Source organism: Eptesicus fuscus, chromosome 12 (assembly GCF_027574615.1).
Source record: "Eptesicus fuscus isolate TK198812 chromosome 12, DD_ASM_mEF_20220401, whole genome shotgun sequence".
NCBI lineage: Eukaryota > Metazoa > Chordata > Mammalia > Chiroptera > Vespertilionidae > Eptesicus > Eptesicus fuscus.
The window spans coordinates 72,208,691-72,234,656 of NC_072484.1; positions in this window are offsets into that span (position 1 = coordinate 72,208,691).

Below are 25,966 nucleotides of genomic sequence, written 5' to 3' on the forward strand. Positions count from 1 at the left end.
ACCTTTGAAGAGATAAGGAGACCCCATTCCTGCAAATGGCTGTTTCATCTCGTAGAGCTTTACTAGCTGTGGGCCCACTGGGCTGCCTCTTCTCTCCTCCCTCCACGCTCCCCCTTCTCCTGCCACTTTTCTTCCCTCCTCAGCGTTGTGAGCAGTCAATGGTCACATGCCCATCCTTGGCAATGGCAACAAAGTCAACCCCTGGGAAACTCATTGACTGAATATAGGGGGTGAGTTGGATCCCCAAAGAACACTATGGTCTTGTTCCCAGAAGCAGGGGAAGAGATGGGAACAGGCTGCAACAGCAACTACCCACCAAGCAGGTCGCCGCTTACTATCCATCAGTGTCTTACACACTTCTGGCCTCAGCAGTTGGTTCAGGGATGGGTGTGAGACTGAGACAGTGTCTCACATTGGGAATGTCCTACTCATCTTCTGAGACCAGGAACTTGAGTTGCTCCCCACTTTCTGCATCCGTGATGCTGCCCCATCATGGAGCCCATCATGCTGGATCATCTTCTTCAGGCTGTGAAGTGCAGGGACAAAGATTATTTTTAATTCACTGCCAGCATGTAATAGGGAAATTGGCCCATGGTAGTTATTCAGCCCATTCTTATTAATTGAGGCGGGGGATATTGAGGAAGGAGGGCTCAATCATGGTAATGGAGAGGGTCAGGTTAAGTAAGAACAGGGTGGGTCAAGGGCTTTAAGTTTTTGAAGTGGTGAGACTACACTTCAGATCTGATCTTCAAAGAGCCTTTTTTAAAGAAAACAGCAAAACTGAGAAGTGCAGCGATGTCTCCAGCAGACCTCCGGGTTCCCATTAATGGCTCCTATAATAGCTTTTCATTGCCTTCTCTTTCCTTAAGAAAGTCTCACATTGTCATCCAGGCCTGTTAAACGCTCTGTGGGCCCATTATCAAAATAGCATTTTCAGCTTCACTGAACACATGCAGAAAATGTTGTCGTGTTAAAAAAAACCAAAACACAACTATGAGAATAAGCACAGATTGTATTGGGGTAATTATCTCCTCTCCAACAGCCTTTTGGAAAAAGAGGATATTTCTAATTTTTGGAAAGCCATACATCTAACAGACTAAGTCACCACTGATTAGATTAGTAGCTCAGCAATTGAAACCTGACATCAAGTTAATTTCTCCTCCGCCTGGCTGGCCAGCCCTTCCTTCCCTGCCATAAAGAGGCAAATCACGCAGATTTCTGATGGATGCCTGGTGTGAGGGTCATTTCTGCGTGTGTTTCTGTGGGAGGAGAAAGCAAGCCTGTAAATATAAGAGGTGAATGGATCCCACACTTCCGATAACGATGCTGGGGTTCATACCAGGGTCACCCTGAGTCTCTTCACTTTTTTTGTTTTTTACCAAAAATACATAAAAAATAAACTGAAACACACTTCCAAACAACCACAATAAAAGCTCAGCCATGTGCTTTGGACAAACTCTAAACGCAGGAAGGATTTCTATCGCAGGGGCATAGTCAGTTAGGCCTGGCTTAGAGTCATGGATGTGCTACAGGCTAAGAGGGGTCCTTAGGGACTAAACACGTACAGCAGAGGATCAAGGTCTTGGGCTCCTTGTCAGCGTGTTATGGCCGCTGACTGCAGCTCTCAGAGTGATGTGTTCCCCATGTCTCTGCAGATATTATAGGAGCTGTTATAGCTAGCTTCTATAGACGTCTAAGGTGAGGCTGAGGTTGACGCCCAGCTCTGCCATTTACCAGTGGCACAGTCTTCACATGATGATTTTGCAAGCTTCAGTCTCCTCACTTGTAAAATCTGAGTGACAACCCTCACCTCGCATTTAGGAGAAAGGATCAAAGCCGTCAATAAATGCAAATGTGAATAGTGGCGGCTCAGAAAGGGCTACCTTCCATGCAGGTCATTTTCTGGCCCTTGTCCTACCCTCCCATCTGATCTGAAGCAGAAGACCCTGCTTTGCTGGCTCAGATACCCAGGCCTAACAAGGAAGTTGAGCTGCATCATACGATGGTAAGCAAATTGCTGTTAAATACAAAGAGAACAGCACGAGCAGCTTGGCTTTCTGGAGCCAGGGAGGTTACCTGGAGGGGATGGCAAAGAAGTTGCATCTGAGAGGGAGGGCAGATGTTCCCCAGATGAGAGAGGAGCAGAGGGCTCCTGGGCTGAGGGCTTGAGTGGCATTTCACGAGCACGTGGGGAAGATGAGGATGGAGAGTGCATGCAGGGTAAGGGTTGAGGTAGGTCCCTCCCCCAGGAAGAGGAGGGGGTCTGGGGTCTGAGGACCCTGGGCTTGGGCCTTGCTAGACCATGGGCCCAGCATTAGTGGACTTGAGGGGATAATCTGGGAAGCAATAAATGGGGGAGCCTGGGATAAGAACCCCAGAAGGATGACCACAGCTCTGTTAGGAACTATCAGGGGCTGGGCAGAGAGAGCAGATTCAGTTATAAAGGTTTCACTTTTGGGACTTGAGCTGGAGATGAGCGGGAAGGTTGAATGAAAGGGGGGTCTGGGGAGCTATCACCAGGAGCAATTTCTGTAGTGATGGGAGTATAGTAATAGCCCCTGGGGCTCTAGAAAAGGAGATAAAAGAATAGTAGTACATACCAAATACATGACATTATTCTAAAGACTTATTAACACATTTAATTCTCATAACCACTCTAATTAGAAAAAAAATACAGAGAGTTATCCTCAATTAATAGAAAAAGAAACTGAGTTTCAGAAAGTAATTTGCTCAATGAGTAAATGGTGGAGCAGAGACCCAATTCAGACCCTGCGAGTCCAGTGTGCGGGGCCTCAGCCACCACAGAGTGCTGCAGCTGCACCTTCAACCATGCACGTGGCCCTACCTCTGCATGGAAGGACCCAGGGCAGCCTGGGAGTGGAGAGGCTGGAGGCAGGAAGGCCAGGGAGGGATGGAACCCCAGCCTAGCCAAATGACGCTAAGGTCTGGACTAGGGCGCTGAGCAATGCCTTGGAGGGAGAGTCAGATAGGAAATATCTTGAAGATGGAAAGGACTGCACTTGGTTGTAGCCTTGGGAGTGCCTGTGAGGGATCCACACTGTAAATTACCTTTCTTTTCAGTGTATCACTTGTGCCCCAGTGCAGCTAGGTGTGGGAGGTCTTTGGCGGAAAGTCAGAACACTAAACTCAAAACTTGGGATATTGAAGAAGTTGAGAACCCTATCAGGCAGTATGGAGTTGCAAAGAAATAAGCAACCAAACAGAAAAACAAAAACAAAACAACAACAAAAAAGAGTGAGCTTGCTCTCTCATATTTAGCAAAGGCTGGGAGGCAAACCTTCAGCCTCTGGTCACCATAGCCCCCGCCACTAGGCAGGAGGGCAGGGCTCAGGTGCGTAGCTACCTCCCCCGCCCCCCCCCCCCCACCCACACACACACTTTCGGGAGAGCCTCTCCAGCTCAGGCCCAGCCTTCCCTTCAAAGGCTGGCACCTGTTCAAGTACAATGCTTCTGCTTCTTGACCACATGACCTGAGCAAGTCGCTTCATACCTCTGAGCTCCAGTTTTCTCATCTGTTAAATGGGCATAATAATTGACTATGGGTCAGTTTGGCTGTCTCATGAGGCTGGTGACACTGGGGAAGGGAAAGCATTTTCTGCACAGGTGAGAAGGGAAATCACTGCATTTTCTCCAGAGCAAGTTGCATCTGAGTCCTGGGCAGCAAGTGTCCCTTTAATTCAGAGGGGTGGGTTCTTCCATCAGCCAACAAGGCAGTGAGGCCTAGACAGGGAACTCTACTAATTGGAAGAATCCACTGGGAATTTCAGGTAAGTTACAGTCTGAGCAATATTGAAGAATCTTAAAAGCCAACGTGCCGGGTGTGTGTGCGTGCTGGTGTGCAGTGTGAAGTCACAGTGAATAATAATTGGCCGCTGCGTGTTTTCCGCCCTGGATGACAACCACGGAGGTGGGGACAGCCACTCAGTATCAGAGATAGCCCACAAACTCTGCCACTTTCTCAGAGTGAGCACAAGCCCACACCCGGCCCTGCCAAGTCCCTGCCAGCTGACAATGCTGGTTTTCAGAGTGCAGAGAGAAGGAGGAGGTCCATATGGACCCGGGCAGCTTCTGGGGCTGAGCTAAGGGTTTGGGTCTTTATTCTAAGCACACTGGGAATTCACTGAAGTGCTTTAAGCAAGGAGGTTGTACGATCAGTTTAGTGTTTCAAAAAGCTCATTCAGGCTGCCTGGTGGAGAAGGAATTAAATGAGATAATCGACATCAAGGACTTTCCTCAGGGCCTGGACTAAGTAAGTGCTCAGGAAACATTACCCAGTTGTTATTCCTCTGTCAGCTGCCAAATGCCTGGTGGGAATGGATGGAGGGTGGCTCAGTAAAGGAGCCATAGGCACTGCCTCTGTCTAACAAAGGGATGGGGTTCCAGGCTCACTGGTCAAGTCTGGCTTTGCCTGGCAGGGTTCCACACCTAGCTGTGGACACTCATCAGAGAGGCCCAGCCACCTGAGATAAGAGTGAGTAAAAGCTTCCAATAGGGAAAGCAGGGGGAACATTGTTCCTGAGCTCTGTCAGGAAGACTCAGCAGGGAGGCGGTGCCCTGATGGGGGTCGAGCGGGAGGAAGGCATTCTTGTCTTGCTGGCTTGGGCCCAGGATCCCCGTTCACAGCTCTCATGCTGCTCTGGGACTCTTGACAGCCACACAGCTGGATTCCAGGGAGCATCTCATTCCCAGACATGAGGAGAGAGGCAAGATGGCACCGAGGGGCAAACGATGCCCTCACGGGGGAGACGGTTGGCCAGGATTGCTCAGCGCCACAATTTCAATACAGCCAGACAGAAGGCAGCCAGTGGCGAGAGCTGTGTCCCATCACCCCTCATTCAGTCCCCAGTTCTCAAAGCCCACTCAGGGCCATGCAGGTGCTTTTCTGGGATTTCTCAGAGTTTATGCTGATCCTCAAGTAACGAGGGCCTCTTGTCTGTGGTTTCCCTTCCTGCTGAGTGGGTCTTAGTTTTAGGGGACAACAAAAGGAAGAGACAGCAGACAATCAGGGTCTGCAAATGGGCAGATGGGGTTCCGGCATGGGAGTTCTCTGAGCACGGGCAGAAATGAGGCTGAGTGTGAATGTTAGAGTGAGGGTGTGTGAAGCCCAGCATCATCCTCTATTGAAACCCTGAAGTATCCTGGGTACTAGCATGTATCTCTTTGCATCCTCTTAGTTCATACCCTTTGGTCCAGATCTTACCTGACTCAGGGTCTCTCAGATAATCAGTGACCCAGCCTTGTTTGAAACCCAAGTCTCTCTTACTCAAGAACCCTCTGCCAGATGCCCTACACCCTACATGCATTGGGCAGAGGGCTGTTAAGAATATTCCCTGCCATTATCTGACTATTTTATTTATCAAAGACAGGCCCACAGGCTGAAATAAAAGTTCAGGGGATAATGTCTGCATCCTTCCTGCCTGCCCAGCCCACCTCCCTGTGTGTAGCTTCCCTTCTTCTTTGCTCTTGGCCCAGAATAAATGAACCCACATGGCACATCTCTGGGGCACAAAGATATGCTCCCACCAGAGCTAGTTGTGTTGCTTCCCAGCTTCAATCTATTTAGGAGGAAGAGCTGTCTTACAGAATTTACCACTTTTAAAGAGATGCCTGGTTTATAGAAAGTGCTCACTAAATTCCCAGGATGGGTAAGCTGTTATCAGCTAGTGTGCCCTTAGCAGGGATGGGTCTGTAGTTCTCAATCTTGGGTGTGCAGTGGAGAGTCCTTGGGAGATGTTGTGAAAAGGTAGACTCCCGTGGTCACCTCCTCGCCATTCTGATTCAGTAAATCGTGGGTGAAACCCTGACACTCGATTTTTATAAACTCTCCAGGTGATTCCCTTTGGGTTACTCTTTGGCATTCACTGGGCTGGCTTGGTGGATTATAAGGCAGTTAGGTCAGAGACCCTGGGACATAGGCTAAGTAACTCATGCTGGGAGAGGTGACCAGGGGTAAGACCTGGATTATGAGATGAAGGCCATAGAAGGTGTTCTAGGAAATGGGATGGGGGTAAGGGGCAGGATGGTCTTGTGAGGAAGAAAAAGGCACTAAAAAAGGGTCTGGTGGTATAAGAAGGCACACACTTCTGGGATTCTATGCTTTATGCTCGGGAGTTCTCATGCCTTTCATGAAGTATCCCTGCTCTGCTGAAATGAATTTTAAGACCAGTTCATCTATGACCTCCCCATAGAAATCCTGCCCTTACCCTCTAAGGTAATTTAGTCCTGTGCATATCCAGCACAAGATGATTTCTTTCATTTCTGTATCCTCAATGACCAGGATGGGGCTGGCACATTGGAGCCTCTCAATCAATGATAGTGATTGAATGGCTAATCTGTTTTCCAGAATAGCCAGCAGAGACCTTGAGGGGTTAAGCTTTAGCAACATGACTTTATTTTGTGCAAGGCTGCCTAGGGAATGCCACCTGCAATGTGATGAGATTTCCTGATCTTGTAGGTTCAGAACTGGGGGTCAACACATGTTCTCTGGGGGGAAGGGCTGAAATAATCCTGTTCAAGTGGAAATTGTGTAGGGTTGAGCCATCAGGGTAAGCAAGGGGAAAAAGAATGGGAAGACTAGCCAGTGTGAAGAAAGCATAAAGGGGAAATGAAAGAGTAAGGGAGAGAGGGACAGCAAAATATGAACGGAAGGGGAAGGAGAGAAGGAGAGATTTGATGCCATTAATCCTTACTCTGTATCTAAATCTAAATTGCATGCATTATTCTCATAGAATATTCAGAGCAGCCTCTGTTCTTAAATACAAGGAGATTGGACCTGCAATGTCAGATAACCTGTCCAAAGCCACACCATCCTTGAAGGGGTAAGGTCAGGATTTGAATCAACTCTTTTGATTCTGATGGAAAACAAGAAGAGTAGCATGTTTGTTCTATAGCCACTTTCCCATTTCTGTAGCCATATTGAGCATATCCAGTTAATCATCTTTTTTTTTTTTAATTGAGTCCAAGTAAGACCTTAGCATCTGTACCAACACCATGTTTTTGGAACATATCACCTTTCTGTAAAATTTATCATTTAAAAATCAGACTTCCTTGTTATTTCAAGAAAGATTAACCTGTTCCAGAACTCAAGGAAATTTATTTCCAGTAGCTATTCCACTTGAAAGCTCTGGGTGTATATCTATCAGCTCATTGTGTTGTAACTTTATACTTATGCGATTTTATATGTCTATTATATCTTTATAAAACTGAAAAAAAATTAGTATTTGCCTTTTTCCAAATTAAAACAAATACTAAATACACACACATACAAAAGAAAACTTTGGGACTCTGATTGTATTTACTGAGAGAAAGAAGAGGGGGAAAAGGAAATTAGAGTGTTGAGTAGTGTTTGAGTCTCTAAATTTGACTGTGAAAAATACAGGAGCTATAGGGAAAAGGTATGAGCTATATTGGCAGGGAGAACTGACAGTGATGTAAAAAAAAAATGGTGATTGATATTATTTATCAAGTGCTTACTATGAGCCATGGGCTTCAGTAAGTGCAGTATTGAGTTATATTATGTGCCCTATATGATAACTTTATGAAGTTTACAAATGAGGAAACTGAGACACAAAAAGTCCTGTAGCCTGGGTCATATGCTTGGAAGGTAAGGGCCAAGATTCCAAACCTTCCAGAGCTGAGGTATTAACCATTGAAGATGTCATGTGCAGGAGTAGAATAAATCAGCATTTTCAGATAACCCGATACACTTGGGTCCCTCCTTCTGTGGATAGTTCTCCTCCACCCCCACTCAGAAAAGGTCAGGGAGTTATGGGGTGGGGGTGGATATCTGAATCCCGGCATCCCCATGATTTATTCAGAAGTTAGTCACGATTTCATTTCAGCCCTGGCCACTCCCTGCTCGCTGTGGAACCTTGTAACTGGGCGCTCTGGGGAGGAAGTTAGCACATGCAGGAAATGACTGGATGGTGGATTTCTGGGACTCCAGGACTGGGGATTGTGTCTCCTGCTCTTTCCTTTTTTCTGACTCCATGGTGGGGTAGAGGGGAAAGAATGTCATTAAAATGTCCCCTCTGTGTGGTCTCCATGCAGCTTCTCATATGGTTCATTCTTTCATCGGCTCTATGAAGTGGATCTTATGAATATCCCCAGTTTTAATTTAATGTGAGCAAGCTGAGATTTGGGGAGAGGAGGTATGTAAACTTGCTTCTATCTGACTCTACATTGGGTCCCCACAAGGAGGAATCAGGCCTGTGCATCAATAAGGAAAATCCAATGAAGAACTAATCAACAGAGACAACCAAGGCCAGTGAAATAATTTTTGCACATAGAGCCAATTTAGGACTTAGCTTCCCTGAGCCTCAGTTTCTTCATATTTCCTGTCAGGTTTTAGTGAAGGTTAAGAGCAATTGCACATACTTAAGTATCAATATGAAACCCTTCTACTTTCTGCAGTAATCAGGTTCATTGTGAAATTACAAAATCTTTATTTCTCCTAGAAACATAGGGCTTAATAAAGATATATGTAGTGGCAGAAACTTGATTGACATGGGTGCCAGTTAAGGAAAATATAAACATGTTTACAAACCGTTACTTGTCAGTCAAGGTGAGGGTAGCTTTATAGAATCTCAGGGGGCCTGAGATGGCTTTTGACTTTTTTTTTTTTATGATTTCTCCTATTGATTAAGAAGGAGTGACATGACAGTTGGCCTACTCATGGCTGAACCTGCATGCTTCAGAGTGAACAATTATAGACAGGATCATCTCTTTCAAAGAGGCTCATGTAGACTCTTGATACTCAAAGTGTGGTCGGGGAACCAGAATCATCATCATGTAGTACCTTGTTAGAAATGCAGACTCTCAGGCCTCAGCTGACCTTCTGAATCAGAAATTGCATTTTAATAAGATCCACAGGTGACTGGGGGTGCACATTATGGTTTGAGACATATTGATGCTGATGGCTCTCCCCCCCCCCTGCTTTTTTTTTTTTTCTAATTCCTTAGCTTTGAGTGGAAGTTTCCATGAAAATTAGGTTACAGGCCTTTCAGGAAACTACCTGTCTATACAACATTTCAGAGGGTATATGCATACCACACTGGTTGCCAAATGTTTGCTGGAGCCAAGAAATTTCCAACCTTCATTGCTATGACTCTCAACCTATTTCCTTTGCTGCATGAGAAATTGCCAATCAGGCATTTTTTGGACAGAAAGATGCTTTTCTTACAATGGAAGAAAAGTATCTTCACTTCAGAAAGGTGGATCAATCAGTGTTTATCATTTTTATTGTAATGACTTAAGAAGAATGCTGGAGCCCTTCCTACATTTGATAATGGGGAACCAGTTTGAGCTGTTGTTTTGAGCGTCACCTGGCTCTTCCATGGGCAGCCAGAGGCTACAGAAGGAAAAGAAGAGAATTGGCCTTTGATGTGGGTGCATTCCGATAGGCTGGGGAGGATGGCAGAGTAGAGGGCAGCGTCTGAATGCCAGAGACCCAGACAGAGTTAGCAAGAGGTGGAGAGTGAGGTGTCTGTCTGAAGAGGTGGTGAGAGAGAGGGCTGAGGAAAGGACCTGTGGGAAGTGGGTGATTTGGGTCTCCTCACCTGTGTTGGCTTGGGGATCCAGCCTTCTGAGCTCTGGTCTTGTCTGTCTGATACTTGTCATTACCCACACCCAGGGCTTTCACACAAGTGGGAACATGCCTGCTTCTCCAGGGGCCTTTTTACGAGTGAGAATAATACCTATTCCATGCCCTGGATTCTTCCTTCCATAGGATCCCTCCATAGGACCTCCGCTTACAACCTACTGCTCTATCATGGGTAGAATTGTGTCTCCCAAAAACACATGTTCAAATCCTAATCCCTAGAATGTACGAATTTGAGTTTATTAGGAAATAGGGTCTTTGCAGATGTAATCAAGTTCGGATGAGGGCATACTGAATTACTGCAGACCCTAATTCAATGAAAGGTATCCTTGTGAGATGAGAGACTTTTGGACAGAGACCTAGAGGGAGAAGGCCATGTGAGGACAGAGGTAGAGATTGGAGTGATGCAGCTACAAACTAAGAACAGCAAGAATTGCCAGCCACCACCAGGACCTGGGGACAGATCCGCCCTTAGAGTCTTGAGTGAAAGCCTGGCCTCTCCTGCACTTTGATTTTAGAATTCAAGGCTCTAGACCTGTGGTAAAATAAATTTAGGTTGTTTAAAGCCACTCAGTATGTGGTAGTTTGTTGTGGCAGATCTAGCAAACTAATACAAGCATGTGTCCAGTCTACTCGGCATGAGGACAGCCATCATCACTCACCTCATCTTGCAGGTATCTTGCAAAGCTCATTGCCATTGATTTAGGGAAAAAGTCCCAGTCTCTAACCTTCCTTGAAACTTTGGTCATCTGTAACTGGCCAGAGGAATGGCCTTCAGAGGCCAAAAGTTAGTTATGGTTTTGGAGCAATTTCCCCTATTTATGATTTTGCAATTGCAGAATGCGGCCTGCCGGGCATTTGCATAAGCTACTTTTATCCTGGGTGCTGTGAGCCACCCAGCACCCTCCACATATGAGTCATAGGCAGCAGCCCCCAGGGCGGAGGTGCCTTCCACAGCTCCTCACCCTCCCCAACAGGCCTCCACCCCCTCCCTGAGCTGTGCCTCATTTGCTGCTGGGCAAAACTCAGTCTAGCTGCAAATTTGGCGCCTGCCTGTGTGTGTGTAATTGGGTTGGATTTACATTAAGAGGGTTCCCTGTGGTGAAAACCACACTGCTATTTCCAATCTGAAGCTGCATAAAACATTCAATTTTCTCAGTATCCGTCAGCTGTTAGTGCTGTGAAAAACGGAGTCGGCCTGGATGGATGGGCGGCTCCCACTCAGTCCCCAAAACTCCCGATTATTTGTGCTCCCGGAGGGGATAATATTATATAGTTGTGGATAATGAAACGTTATTCATCTAAGTATCCACTCACTCATTCAACAAGCACACTTGAGAATCTAGTCTGAGTCGGGCACTGTTCTGAGTGTTTCGTCAGATCCCATCCCTCCTCAGCTACAAAACCTTCAAACTGGCTTCTTTTTGCATAATCTAAACCAGGGATTGGTGAACTTTTTCTGTAAAGGGCCAGAGAGTGTATATTTTAGGCTTTGTGGGATATGAAGCATCTGTCGCAACTGCTCAACTCTGATTGTGTAGCTAGAAAGCAGACACAGACAGTATGTATATAGGTGGGTGTGACTGTGTTCTAATAAAATTTTGTTTATAATAATAGACAGCAGGCCAGTCTTGGGCAGGGCCATAGTTTGTCGACCTCTTATCTAAATACCTCACTTTGTCCTGCTGAGCCACATGCTGCATGACCTTCTCCCTGCCCACACCCCCTGTTTACCATACACAGCTCCCCTCCAGGTCCTGTAACTGTATTTCAGCACCAGGCTCTCCCCTGCCTCAGGACCCTTACATATTCTATCCCCTCTGCCTGAGGAAATTCTCTCCTCTTGGAATTTGGCAAAGGTGCTTCTTCATTCTTTATGTTGTAATGGGAGCTCATCAGATGTCAACCGTTGTGTCTTTTGTGGCATCCTCCTTTGACAGCTTTGCCCATAGAAAGCTGCTTCCTTCAGCTTCTTTCCTCTCAAGCTGGAAGGCATGTTGCAGACATTCATTTTCTTCTTGTTTACTTGTATTTTGGTTCTAGTTCCTGTCTCCCACCCACTTTGAATTGAAGCCCTAAGAGGGCTGGTTCCCTGCCTGCCTCATTATCTGCTCTCTCCTATTCCTGGGCACGGTGCTTGGCATATAATAACCTCTTGATTTAAAAAGCAAATATTAAGACCTCTCAAGAAATAGTTATTTAATCAATAAGAAGCAGTCCCGATCTCAGGGAGCTTGCCATCAAGTAGGAGAGTCAGAATGATCACACAGGTGATGTGAGGACCATTGTGACAGATGTATGTCTGAATAATCGGGTGCTGGAGGGGTTGCTGAGCAAGAGGGCCACCAGCAGTCAGGTTGGTCCCCAGCAGGTGAAGAATAAAACAAGGCTCAAAGGGACAGACACAGAGCGAGGAGCAAGAGTGTGGAGCAAGGCAGGTAGACACAGTTCCACCTTCCACAGACAGAAACAGGAAAAGAAGGGAGAAGGTGATTGACATTTGTGGAGCATGAACTAGGTGTCAGCTACCCTGTCACGCATTTTGCACACTTTCCTCACGATAGTCTTTCAACGTAAATATTATTGATATTAATAAATGTTAAGTACATATTGATATTGTTCTTATTCTACAGAGATAGAAACTGAGGATCAGAGAGGGTAAGTGACCAGGCCACCATCACACAGCTGGATTCATACCTATGCCTTCTTTGGTCTATAGCATGTGACCCAGAGATGTGGGGTAGGGGCAACGTGTGTATTACTTAATCTGCAGTCTTCTTTTCATCAGAAGGTGCTTCCTTCTCCTCAAATCTCACCCTAGATTTAATTATCTTCCTTTTTATCTCTCTAATAGGCTGGTGAAACTCTTGGGGTAACCATTTGTCTCCTCCAGATGCCCCTTGCTCAGGCCCAGCCTGTAATGCTGGATGAGAGGACAGGGAAGGAAAGGACCTTCAATGAGAACCTCATCAACTGTATACACGTGATTCCATTTAATCCTCATGACAGTCACATCGCAATGGCACTAGCTGTCCCATTTTACTGAAGTGTCAACTGTGGCTGGAGAGGGCTAATGGCCCACCCACAGTCAGTCTCCCAGTGACCAAGAGCTGGAATTCCGATACCTGCGAGGTGCCCTCCTGCCCCCCACCATGGATCCTGCACCCTGAAGGCGGCATGAGGTGGGGCACAGGACTCAAGCAGGGTGACAAGGAAGGGAGCTGACTTCAGCCAGCCTCTCCAGATGGTGACAGCCCCTCAGCCCCTCAGCCCCTCAGCCCCTCCTAAGTAGACTCTGAGAGGGGAAATGAGAGCACACCTGTCTACGCAGGGCCATCAAATTGCCCGAGGAGAAGCTATTAGATATATGAGGAAATTCTTAGGCGATTGTACTGGAAAAAAAGTGCTTACTCCTCCCTTCCCCCCCACACCTCTCCCCACTAAGTGTTCATATAAACCTTCTGGGCGAGGGAGCTGAGAGGCAGCCTTGTCTGAAAGCCAGCCGGTCTCCTTCTCCCTGGGGGACTGGGAGTGATTTGATTCTGTTGGCTAACGTTGTTCGAAGCCGACTTCATCTCCCCCAGTACTCATCAGAGCTGCTAATAGGCCCTTCAGAGCTCATAAAGAGATGACCAAATCTGGGGCTGGGGGACTCCAGCTCATTTATCTTCCACAGGCCCGATCAGATCTGATTTTGTACGCTGACGGCTCAGTGCTCAAGTGTGGTCTAGCCTGCATCTCAGACACCTGCTTGGCGTGGCTGGGCCTGTGGGCCCCCAGGAGGGGCTGAGGCCCTCTGACCCGCTGGGGTCTCACTGTACTGATGCGGCAGACAGACACTTACCTGCCAGCCCTATCGATCTGTGGATGAGAAAATAAAAGCATTTAGGCTGGGAAGGGAACAATGAACTGTTCCCTAATGGGGGTGTCAGTTACCACTCTGGTTCTTCACATGTGCAGTCGCTCTGTGAGTGTATGTGTGTATGTACATCCGCATGATCCTGTTGCCTCTTGTTATGTCTACATCAATCAATTTGCAAGCTAATGCATGGGGAGAATGTAAAACAAACGTGAAGTCACAGATACATGGATACCACCCCACACCACAAATATGTTTCCCTAATCTGTATTAGCACCTTTTAAAGACCTAATCACATTCTGCAGCTTTTTCATAACATTTCTTTTTCATAAATATTTTTGATAAATATCTCTAATTAATCTAATTAGAAGAGACAGTTTACACAAAAAACAACTGGGGGAATTTCATCAAATTTATTTAGCCCATGTGTTCTTCAATTAATGAACCAGTGAAGGGGATGATAATAATGATGACTAGCATTTGAGTGGTTATGATGTGCCAGATGCAGGGTGATCAGCTCCTGCTCATAAAAGCTCTACCAGGCAGGCAACATTAGTGGCACCATTTTACAGATGAGGAAACTGAGGTTTAGGGAATGTTCTGGTTAGCTGTTGCTGTGTAACAAACCATCACACATAACTCAGTAGTATGAAACAACATCCATTTTAGTAAGCTCTGAGATTTTGTGGGTCAGGGATTTGGAAAGGCACAGAGGCTGGGGTTTTAGGAATGTCTGGAGTAACTTGAACAAATGGGGTTGGGAACAGCTGAGCTGGAGGATCCACTTCCAAGATGGTTTCTTCACTCTCATGCCTGGGGCTCGGGCTGGGTTGGCCTCAGGCTGGGCTCGGCTGGAGCTGTAGACTGGGGCATCTCCCATGGTCACGCCAGCATAGTGGTCTCAGGACTTAGCCTTCTTATGTGGTGAATCCAAGGGTGAGTGTTGCTAGAGAATTGGGAATAAGTTGCATGGCCTTTCATGATCTATCCCTGGAAGTCACTCAATGTCATTTCTATTGAATTGTATAGGTCCAAGCAGTCCCAAGTCCTCAGACTTGTGGGAAGGAGACATACCTCAATGAGAGAGGAGTCAAACACCAGGTACCATGCTTTAAAATAGCATCAGAGAAGTTAACTAACCTTCCCAAGATTTCAGAGCGAGGAAGAGGCAACATTGGGATTTGAAGTAGGTAATCTGACTCCAGAGCTTCGCCTCCAAGTGATAATACAATACGTCAAGTGTTCCTAAACATGCACTAAATGCTAAATTTATGTAAGAAGAGATTAACCAAAGAATTTATATGCATATATGTATAACTCATGGACACAGGCAATAGTGTGGTGCAGGCCTGGAGGAGAGGGGTGGGTGTAAGGTGGAGGAGGTCAATGGGGGGAAAAGGGAGAACATCTGTAATACTTTCAACAATAAAGTAAATGTAAAAATGGTCAATTTTAATTGGTGTTACCAATCTGTAGGGCCGATGAAGAAATGGACAAGGCGCACTCTTTATGGAGTAGATGTAAGAGTGGTGAGAATCTGGAATCAGGCTGTGAAAGGGGGTTTTCAGGAAAGTGTGCCATCAGGAGTGTTTTCACAAACAGAACTAAAGCAAAGATGCCCTCAGACTATAGAGGAATTAAAACATGTTTCATTACTTAAGTCTTTGCATTTTCTCTGTGGAAAAGTCCTTGCCCTCATAGTTAAAAATACTCATGGCAGCCAGGAACCAGCCAGTTGGCTCAAAGAGTTTCCATGAACACTGGGGGAATCCATAAGACCTGAGGCTGGAGTTTGCCAAGAACATACGTGATTCTACAGAGCCTGTGTCTGCATGTGCTCAGCCCAGAACCAGACTTAGGGTTTGTTGGGAGAATAGTGTGCTCCCAGGACAGCTGGGCTGGGCTCAGAGTTTGTAGGGTTTGGGGAACTGAAGGGTCTTTGGTGGTGATACCTCCTGCGATTTTCTTTATGGGAGATAAAATTATAGGGAGTGACTTCTGAGGATGCAAAATGGGCAAGGGGCAAAGGGAGATGTACAGACAGATTCATGGGCGTCATTTGTGCCCAGATGCAGCTATTAATCCAAGTGTTGGACAAAATGCTCTGGCTTTGCCTTTGATTGGCATCTGGACCAAAGGAGCAACAACTGGACAGACCTGTTCTGGCCAGCCAGGGCAGGGCAGGGGAGCTGTTTGCCTCACCTGAAGAGGCAGGTTTATTCACAGGCCTGCAATCGGCTTCCTTGGAGGCTGGAGGGTTGTGCCCGGGAGGAGCAGCTTGGTGGGTCCCTCTGCAGGCTCTGAGTACAAGGAGGCAGTCTGTCTGGTGGTACATGCAGGCAGGGCTGGGATTTGCTGGCAGGTTCAGATTGATTATTCACTCTGATGAGCAGTGTGTCTGGGTGGTGTTTGGGTGGCACGGAGTGAGGTCAGGTGTCTCCTGTAACAAACAGAGCTGAGACATTTAATACTGAGGGTTTATAAAGAGCCTGGCACTGTGCTGAGAATTTTGTGTTCAGGTGGGATCTTCCTGAAGCAGACCCCAAAACCAAGATTCCAGTGCAAGTAGTTTATTTGGGAAGCTGAACACAGAGAATGAAATGGGGGAAAGATAGACAAAGTGAGGGCAGCAATAAAGAGTGTGGTGTCAAGCCAGCTATCACAGCAGAGCAATTGACGCTTACTCCTGTGGGGAAGCTCCAGAACACTATGTAAAACATCCCACACGGGGAGTCAGGGAGCTGGGGTATTTATACACCAGATGCCAAGGTCATTGGCTGAAGCCTGCTCTGGCGGTGTATTTCCCTAGGACTTCTGGAATTCTGTGTGCCCGTGTGTGTGTGTGTGTGTGTGTGTGTGTGTGTGTGTGTGTATACACAGGAACACACACAAAATAAAACTTTCTGCAATTTTGGCCAAATTTTAAAAACAAATGGACCCTTCAGCATTGAGATGCTGATTGTAAGAGCTAGAAATCCAATTGAGCTCTTTGAAGGCACCAATGGCATCAGAGCACGTAATCCTTATATGAGGAAGGGAATATTTGCACCCATTTTATAGATATGAAACTGAGGTTCAGAAAGAAGTCACTTTGGTGAAGTTGCACTTCAGTGGAATTGCTGGGGTTTCAGTTAAGATCAAGAGCCCATGTTTTTAACCATTAAATTATATTGCCTCCTTAGGTATCCTATCTAATAAAAGAGTAATACGCAAATTAACCATCACTCTGCTACACCCACCAGCCACGCCCACCAGCCAATCAGAGCAAGTATGCAAATTAACCCCAACCAAGATGGCTATAGCCACAGAGAGCAGGAGGGAGGCTTGGGTTTCCCTGGCAATGGAGGAAGCCAAGCTTTCCACACACCCTGGCAGGCCCAGGCCTCCACTCAAGGGTACAAAGTTTCAATTATAGAAGGTAAATAAATTCCAACAGAAATGGCGGCAGTCACTGAGCTGGAAGAGCAGGAAGGCTAGGGTTGCCCTGGGCAATGGAGGAAGCCAAGCTTCTGTAGCCCTGGCCGGCTCAGGCCTTCACTCCAGGCTACAAAGTTTCAATTGTAGAAGATAAATAAATTCCAGATACCAGGGCCTCTGCTTGGGTTGCCAGGGGGCGTGGCTGGCCTGCAAATCACCACAGGCCCCTCGCCCAGGCCGCCCTATGCCCCAAGGGAACACCCACCCTGATCCAGGACACCCTTCAGGGAAAACCAGCTGGCCCCCACCCATGCACCAGGCCTCTATCCTATCTAATAAAAGAGTAATATGCAGGTTGACCATAACTCCAACACACAAGATGGCTGCCCCCATGTGGTCAAAGATCCTGCCCCCATGTGGACACAAGATGGCCACCACAAGATGGCCAGCAGGGGAGGGCAGTTGGGAGGGACCAGGCTTGCAAGGGAGGGCAGTTGGGAGGCACCAGGCCTACAAGAGAAGGCAGTTGAGAAGGACCAGGCCTGCAAGGGATGGCAGTTGGGGGGCAATCAACCCTGCAGGGTAGGGCAGTTAGGGGTCACCAGGCCAGCAGAGGAGGGAAGTTGGGGGCAAACAGGCTGGCAGGGGAGCAGTTAGACATCAATCAGGTTGGCAGGCAGAAGGGTTAGGCCCAGTGGGATCGGGCCTAAATTGGCAGTAGGACATCCCTCGAGGGATCCCAGATTGGAGAGGGTGCAGGCTGGGCTGAGGGCTCTCCCCCCACCCCCCGTGCATGAATTTCGTGCACCAGGCCTCTAGTAAAGTTATAAAAGTTAATAGGAGCTAACCCCTAAATTCTTCCTTTCAGACATGACGACACCTGATTAGATTTTAGACCACAGGACAAAGGTAGTTTGACCCCAAGGAACAGAGTCTGATTAGTAGACCACTCCCATCTCATGAGAGAACCAAAGGTAGGAGCATATCAAGCTGGGCTAAGGTAGCCTGGGACCTCATGAAAACATGTCCTTCAGTTTTCTCAAGTAAGGGCAGGAATCAGACACAGGCAGAGTTGGGGCCTTGAGTCTGGCATTGATGGTACTGGGCAGGGAGGAGGTAAGGAATAAAAGGTGGAGATCCTCACAGGTTCCACTGGGAGGTATGTAGGTTTGTCAAGATAGCTAGAAGAAGAGGTCCAGATGACCCTGTGTCCCTCTTATCCCTGTACCATTTGTGGTGAGTCCTAGGTGACTATTAGGTCATCACCACCCACACCTCACCCCAACTGTTCTTTTGCTCTTCTAAAACTACTCTCAGGTTTATCAAGGAAATGCCCCAAAGACCTCCCAAATTTTCCTTCTAAACCCTTGGTGTGCTACACTTAGGCTTAAGACCCTCCTCCCTTCCCACTCACCCCATTCCCCCATCTCTCAAGCTTCGGAGGTTGCCTTTAATTAAACCCAGGCACACCAAGCCCTTGAGGATCAAGTGGTTTGGATTATAGGCACACCCTCTAATAGACAGCTTCTAATTATCCTCAGCACATCCTTCTCAACTCTCACTGACTAACATTCCACCTGGCCACCATTGCCATCTTAGAATACCTGAGAACTTAGCATACTGGGGTGGTAACTTTGGTTCTACGCATAAATATGAGGCATGAAAATAGTTATAAGTCTTTCTTTTCTTTTCTTTCCTTTTTTTTCTTTTCTTTTTTCTTTCTTTCTTTCTTTCTTTCTTTCTTTCTTTCTTTTTCTTTTTCTTTTTCTCTTTCTCCCTTCCTCCCTTTCTTTCTAATATGACAAATAACACAAAAATAAATGTGATGAGGGTGGACTCTACCAAGATAGGATGGCCAGTAAAGATCTATCTGTGGAGAAGATATTTTTAAGCTGAAACATACCTAAGTAATGGCAAGGAACTAACCACGTAAAGAGAAGAAAAAAAGCATTCCAGAAGCTAGAACAACATGGATGTGGGCCTTGAGGTGAGAAATAGCTGGGCAAGTTCAGGAACAGAAATCACTCCATCCTAGTTGGAGCCTCGTGATTGAGGAGGAAGGTGGCATCAGATAAGGTTATAGAAATGGAAAGGAGATGGGGAAGCTAGGGCTTATGTGCCACACTGAGGAACTTGGGTTACATTGAAGGCGAATGAGAAACCATGGAAGAATTTTCAGTCTGGTGCTGACATAATTTTCTTCATTAAATCAAGTCAAGATACTCTGAAAATTAGATTGCAGCAGGGAAAGGTAGAACCAGAGACCTGCTTGGAATCTGTTGCATTTGTTCTGGTGAGAGATGATGATGGTGGCCTGGCCAAGGGTTGGGTGGTAAAGATGGAAACATGTGACACATTTGAGATGTGTTTTGGAAGTAGAAACAGAGGGACTTTCTAAAGGACTTCAAAGGAAAGAGCTCAATATTCTGCCAAGAGCCAGGGGTCAGCTTTGTTCAGATAGATCCCAGCCTCAGAACAATAAGTTAAGAAACATGCTGATCCAATGTGGTCTAGGGAATAAATAGAAAACAACTAAACAAAAAGTCTGACTTAAATCACACTGCAACACTATGATAAACAGGGGACTCTCTCCCCAGAAAATGAACTTGTGTGCTTACAAAATGTTGGCGCACAATTTCACGTCACTACTGGATTCCTGAAAACCCTTCATGGACCCCCACCTCCACACCCAATGGACTAGGAGGGTCATATGTCTCGGAATCCAAGTTTTAAAAATGTATGAACTAGAGATTTACACTGACTCTCTACATTATAGAAAACTATAACTTGGACAACCTTTCTAAGGCAGGTTTATACATAATCAATCTCTAGTGTATGTGCTCAAGGGACAGGCATTCCATGAATCTCCTTCAGGGGCCCCTGCAGTGTTCTGCCATGGTTAAAATGCAGTCCAATCCTGTTTCCACTTGGTAGGTCCCCTGAGAGAGGGATGGGCCGTCAAAGTGAAGCCTTGAAGGAAACACGGGAATATGAACACGTGGTTCTTAGGGTGGTGGTATTCTGGGTCATTCTTTTCTAATTTTGTGATTTCTGTTTGGCTGGTATAACATTGCTTGAGCAATACATTTTAAAAAGAACCCAAACAAGATTGCAGTTCAGAAATTATCTCTATTTTCAGCTTGAACAAGTAAGTCAAAATTTCCAAAAAACAATCAATAAATCTTTTTTGTTTTCACCAGTGTGAGATTTTTCCCGGTGTTTACATTTTTTATTGTTTCTTTTCCATGTCTTTTAAATGAAAAGGCAAGACCATACATTTCAATACACTTAAGATATACTCAACTTATATCAATCAATCCCCAAAACTTCTTTCTCTTCCTAAGATTTGTGAAGGCTTTTCATGACTCCATGCCTTGCATATTCTCTTCTGCCTCAGTGCCCTGAAAAAGCTTAACTTTTTTTTAGGTACAATGGAGAGGTCCTCTTCTAGCCCTCATGAACCCATAGACAGGTACTTCTTCTGTCTTCTGTACTCCTGTATCCTCTTGCCCATCCCTCTGTCATACTACTGGTCATATTTTAATATTTTTTCCATATCTGTCTCTCCCTCTTGAATTATTGAGGACAAGGAGGGAGATTTACTTATTTTTTTAATTGCAAAACTCATCCAAATTCTTATACCCGGCCTAAGCTCAGTGAGTGCATGCTGAATGTATGGAATAACTCTTATAAAGGGCTCTGTGCTACCAAAGCAGAAGTCGGATGATGTCTTGGACTGGCCCATGTGACCCTTTTTAACAATTAGTGCTATGTTGCTGTTAGGAGGAAAAGTTCTGACTCATGAAGAGGAGTCTGTTTTTACCCTCAGTTTGCTTCTTCCCAGGGCCTGCTCTCCCTGGCCATTTCTGTTCGGTCTATGTGTGTGCTTCTGATGTTTAAGGCTGAGACTGCTTCTCATAGAACTCTGTTCCCAATCCCTAACCTCATCCCTGTTCCTTTCCTCTCCATAGTACACAAATGAAAGCAAATTCCTCCAGCTCAATTCCTCAAGCTCATAATTATGTATATTTGGCGAATGCTTACACTTTGTCAGGGACTGTGCTAACTGCTTTCATCAATTAATTCATTTTGTTTTCAAAAGAGTTCTATTCACTTATTCTCTCATTTACATGTTTATGTAGTCCAGAAATATTACTTGAGCATCTATTATAGGTTGACTCTACGCTGAATGCTGTGATGTCACTAGGAAGAAGATGGATGGAAGTCCTCCCCTCTTAGAGCTTGGAGTCTAGCATGGAAGAAAGGAAATGATCTGGTGACCATGAATTAAGAAGATAATTTCAGATAGAGCAAATGTTATAAATGAACCAAAGACAGAACTGTGGTAGAGATATGAGTGGATGCTGTGGTCAGGATCTGCAGCAGTGGAAGAAGGAGATTCTTCCACTTCACATCACAATGGCCCAGAACTAGTCATGTGATCACACCTAATCACAAGCAGGCTGGAAAGTTTCCTGGGTGACTCAGAAGAGGAACATGAAAAAGGATTTGGTAAACTCTCTATATAAGCATCATTTCTGACATTTGAACCAAGACAGTAAAGACGAGATGGAAGAGTTTTCAAGAGAGAAAGAATCCCATATGGAAAGGCTATATGGGGGAAACTGGGGGAAATACAGCTTGGCCTACTTGATGACTAAAAGGGTGTCATTATGTCTGGTGCATAATGAACAAGGCACTGTAAGATGAATGGGGAGAGGTTGGCAGGAACCAGGCCATTTAGGATTTGGTAGGTCCTGAGAGCTGTGAGAGACATCAAGAGGTTTTAAGCCAAAGAATGCCATGATCATTTTTAGAAGCTCACCCTAACTGCAGAGTGGAAAATGGTCTGTAGGAGAACAGTGGGGGCAGAGAGAGAACTTGTTAGGTTGTTACAGAGTGCTAGAAAAGAGATGATGGCTCTGAACAGCTAGTAGTGTCAGAGATTGTATTTTCTGACCACAAAAGTAACAAAGTGGGTGTTATAAACTGTAATCTGCTCCTGTTAAGTTCAAATACTTATTTACCTCACACTCAAGTAATTGGTTGTTTAGTGTATAGTTCTTCTGTGTATAATACCATATTGATTCGTGTCTGTTTTCTAAGCACAAGCATCCATCACCAAGCTTCTAAAGAAGAGGCACAGGAGGAGGGAAAGGGACACTAGCCTGGGAGAAGCCAAGAGAAATTCACAGACAGTGCAGGGCTCTGCCAGGGTTTTGAAGGATGGAGAAGACCCAGGAACCATGGAAAGAATGGAGCTCCAGAGACAGTGGTCTGCTTTCCTGCCCAGGAAGTAGCCTTATGTGAGTTACTTTAAACTCTTGGGTCTTTGCAGGGAGGTTTTGAAACTCTAGTTAAAAGGGTGAAGACTAAATCCAGGCTTCACCACTACAAGTTGTATGAGCTGGGAAAAGATGTCTCTCAGCTTCAGTTCCTCATTTGTAAAACACCAAGTGTGTTAGTCAGTTTGGCTGAAGTAACAAACATCCCCCATCTCTAAGATCTCATTGACTTACAACAAACTTTTGTCACTCAGCTGTAGGTTGATTGCTATGGCTCTGCTCCCTGTGCTTTCTCCTTCCAGAACCCAGGCTGTGAGCCTCCCATATGGCATGCTGTTCCTGGGGCAGAAAGCAGAAACCTGCAAGACTCTTAGACCTTCTAGGACATGGCAAACAGCACATCTGTTCTCTTCCATTGACCCAAGAAAGTCACATGGCCCAATCCATGTAATGTCCCGGTGAAGCTCCCTTTCTTTTTCTATGCTGGGGTATGAAGATTTTAGCTGTTGTCTGGACTTTCGTGAAATCCAATTATGACCAACTTGAATTTCAGATACTTCCAGTTTTTTTTACTTTGAGTGTGTTTCCTGGACTGTATAATGTTCAATTTTTCTCTAGTTACAAAGTTGCCAAGGTTTTGTCTCAATGGAGAATGACTATTTAAATGTTTATATCCCACCTTCTCACCCACGGGCTCCTCTCTCTCTCTCTCTCTCTCTCTCTCTCTCTCTCTCTCTCTCTCTCTAATTGATAGTCTTTATTTTGAAAGCAGTTTTAGGTTTCTAGAAAAATTGAGATTTATAGAAAGGACATAGAGTTCTCATAGACTCCTCTCTCCTATCATGCAGCAAAATCTGTTGTACATCTCTTACAATTGATAAACCAATATAAAATTGTTGTTGTTGTTATTAAAACCTGTAGTTTACATGTGGGTTCACTCTTTGTATTGTTCATTCTATGGGTTTTGAAAAATGTATAATGTCATGTATCCACTGCTACAGTATCACACAGAGGAGTTCCACTCCCTAAACTCCCCAGTGCCCCACCTATTCATCCCACCCCTCCTCAAACCTATGGCAACCACGGATCTCTTACTGTCTCCATAGTGTAGTCATTTCTCTAATGTCACGTAGTTGGATCAGACAGTGTGTATCCTTTTCAATGTCTCTTTCTTATTCCCTTTCCCCAAATCTTCATGTCCCTTCTATCATCTCAACACACACACACACACACACACACACACACACACACACACACACTCACACACACCACATACAGACACACTGTTCCCCTAAAGAGAAATAGAGAGAAGTTGATAAAAACCCACATTTAACTTGGCTCACAAAATCATTATGTACGAAAGGACATTTGGGGGATCATTCCCCCCAATCCCCTGCCTTCCTATTAGCAAATCAGCTCTGACTTTTCACCCAGCTCAGGAGAGCCAGGCCTCTCCTTCCGGATCAGTCTGCTCACTTATTTTCCCCAAAGCAAGGGCCTCTACCGTGTCTGAGCAGTAATTACCCTGTGTCTGTTATGCTGCTTTCAAATTATTTTTCCCACCTTCAGAGCCATCGCCTCCCACTTCTTATCTCTACTGTGATCTACAGGGCGCAGGGGACCTGTCTCTTGACTTACATTTCTGCTTCTGATGTTAAAAAGTCCCCTTGAACTTGCATTTACAGACACCAACCAGAAAAGCCCCAGTGTCTTCCCATCAGCTGACACATCCTGGGGGCAGGGTGTTCGCAATTACAGCCACGCTGGCTGTGGGATCAGAGAGCTGCTGAGGCCTGGCAAGGCCGGCCCGAAGAGCATCTTTGATGAGTGACAGGGTCATTATTATGAATGCTATGCGGATACAGGTAAAGGCCTGTGGCAGGAGCGCTTTTCTCCCTTTATCTTGTCTAAGCTGTAAAGACAGACATACACATACATACATACATATATGCATAGACTGGCAGGCCTGGCCAGGGAGTGGGGGAGTGAGGTGAAACCCAGGATTTCTCACAATGCTGGGACGATCATTCCACAAGCTCTGTCTCCTCACAGTCCTCTTTCTCTCTACTGGCTGTCCTCACTCAGGTGGCATGCATGCAGCTTAATCCTAAATTAGAGAGCTGATTCCCTATTTCTCCAGCTTTATGGTTCCAGCATTCCTCCTTCCCATTCATATCTTTGTTGAGATGCAGAATTTCTCTCTATGGAGATATTTTCTGCCACTTTTATTTCTTGCGGGACAATAAGAAATACCTAATAGTGATCCTAGCTTCTTGTATCAGAATGGTGCTTCTCTGGGGAAACTGCTTTCTCTAGTTCCTCCACCGAGTGTCGATATTCTATGCTGCAGAGAGTTGATAATCATTCCTCAGGTGTATTTGGTAAATCCATGTCCCCGTGGGTGGGCCTAGTATCCCCCGAAGGAGGGACGCACACTCAGGGCTAATCATCTAGGCACCAGGCCATGTTAATCTAGAAAATTCCACCTTAGGAGGCATGGCAAGGGACCTCCCAGTCTCTCCACATTGGCTTCAGACTTTGAGGAAACTTGATGTCTTTAGGGTGGTCCAGGGGTTCAGGGGTTCAAGATAGCATCCTTGATGGGAGGTGTGATGGGAACTGGGAAGAGGCTGGTCTGCTGAACTCTGTAAGACAAAGGTGGGAAGTCTTCTTCATGTGTAAGTGAGCCTTTCTGGTAATTGCTTGCCTGTTCCTTCCTTTCAGTTGACCTAAGGGCTCTAAAAAGACACATTGGGATCTTAGAAGCTTGTCTCAAAATCACGGCTGAATCCTCGGAAGGACCTTGCCTCATCATTTCAGGGGTGCAGTAAACATATCTCCCAAGATTAGTGGGAGTGGCAAGGAATGTTCTATACTTCTTGCTTTTAAAACATAAATCATATTTTAAGATAGTCACAATATGCCCACCATGATCTTCTGAACCTTACAACATCCTTCTAAAGTGACCGTCATCCAGTAAAATAGTAGTCACGTTTTCAGGCTAATTTAAATTGGCTAATTGAAATAAGCAAATATTCTAGAAAAATTAATTGTACTGGACAAAAAGCTGTTCCTAAAGTGTTAACTAAAATTTTTATTGGTAGTTCATCTCATGGAAAAATTGCGTAACATGTAATGAACCTAAAGCAGTCATATTTTAGTGCAAAAAATTAAAATTTAAAAGCTATCAAGACTACATCATAAAATTTCCAAAAGCCTCCTAATACTTAAATCAAAAAAGGGGGGAATAGTAGAAGAATATCATGTAAGGAAAAATATCCTGTAAGTAAATTACATCTAGAAAATTTTTACTTTAGAAAATTAACTTTCATTTGTAATGCTAACAGCAAGACACTCATGTAAAACATACATGGTGTCAAAACAAGCCAAAGGAAAATAGTTTGGGCAAAAAATGAAAAAGGATCGCAAGTCAAATTTATAGAAATGATTCCTTTATTAACTTTTGGTCGAGAATATGTTTGTATATTTTCAGAAAACAACTCTGAGACCATGTGGATTCCTGCAACAGAGAGGAGTTGACAGGACTGCTCCAGCCATGAACACAGAAGAGAAACAGTCCAGAGATGGAAGACGCTGATGACGCCTTGCCATACTAGCAGTCAGCAGCTGTGCATCGCTGCAGGTTGCCCAGGACCAAACCAGAGAGGGTCGGACCTGCATTACCACCATCTGTCCACCATCCAGAAGTGAAATATCATTGCTGACATGTACACATAAGGAACTGTCTGACATTGAAATTGGGACTCAAAAGAACTGTTGGCCCAG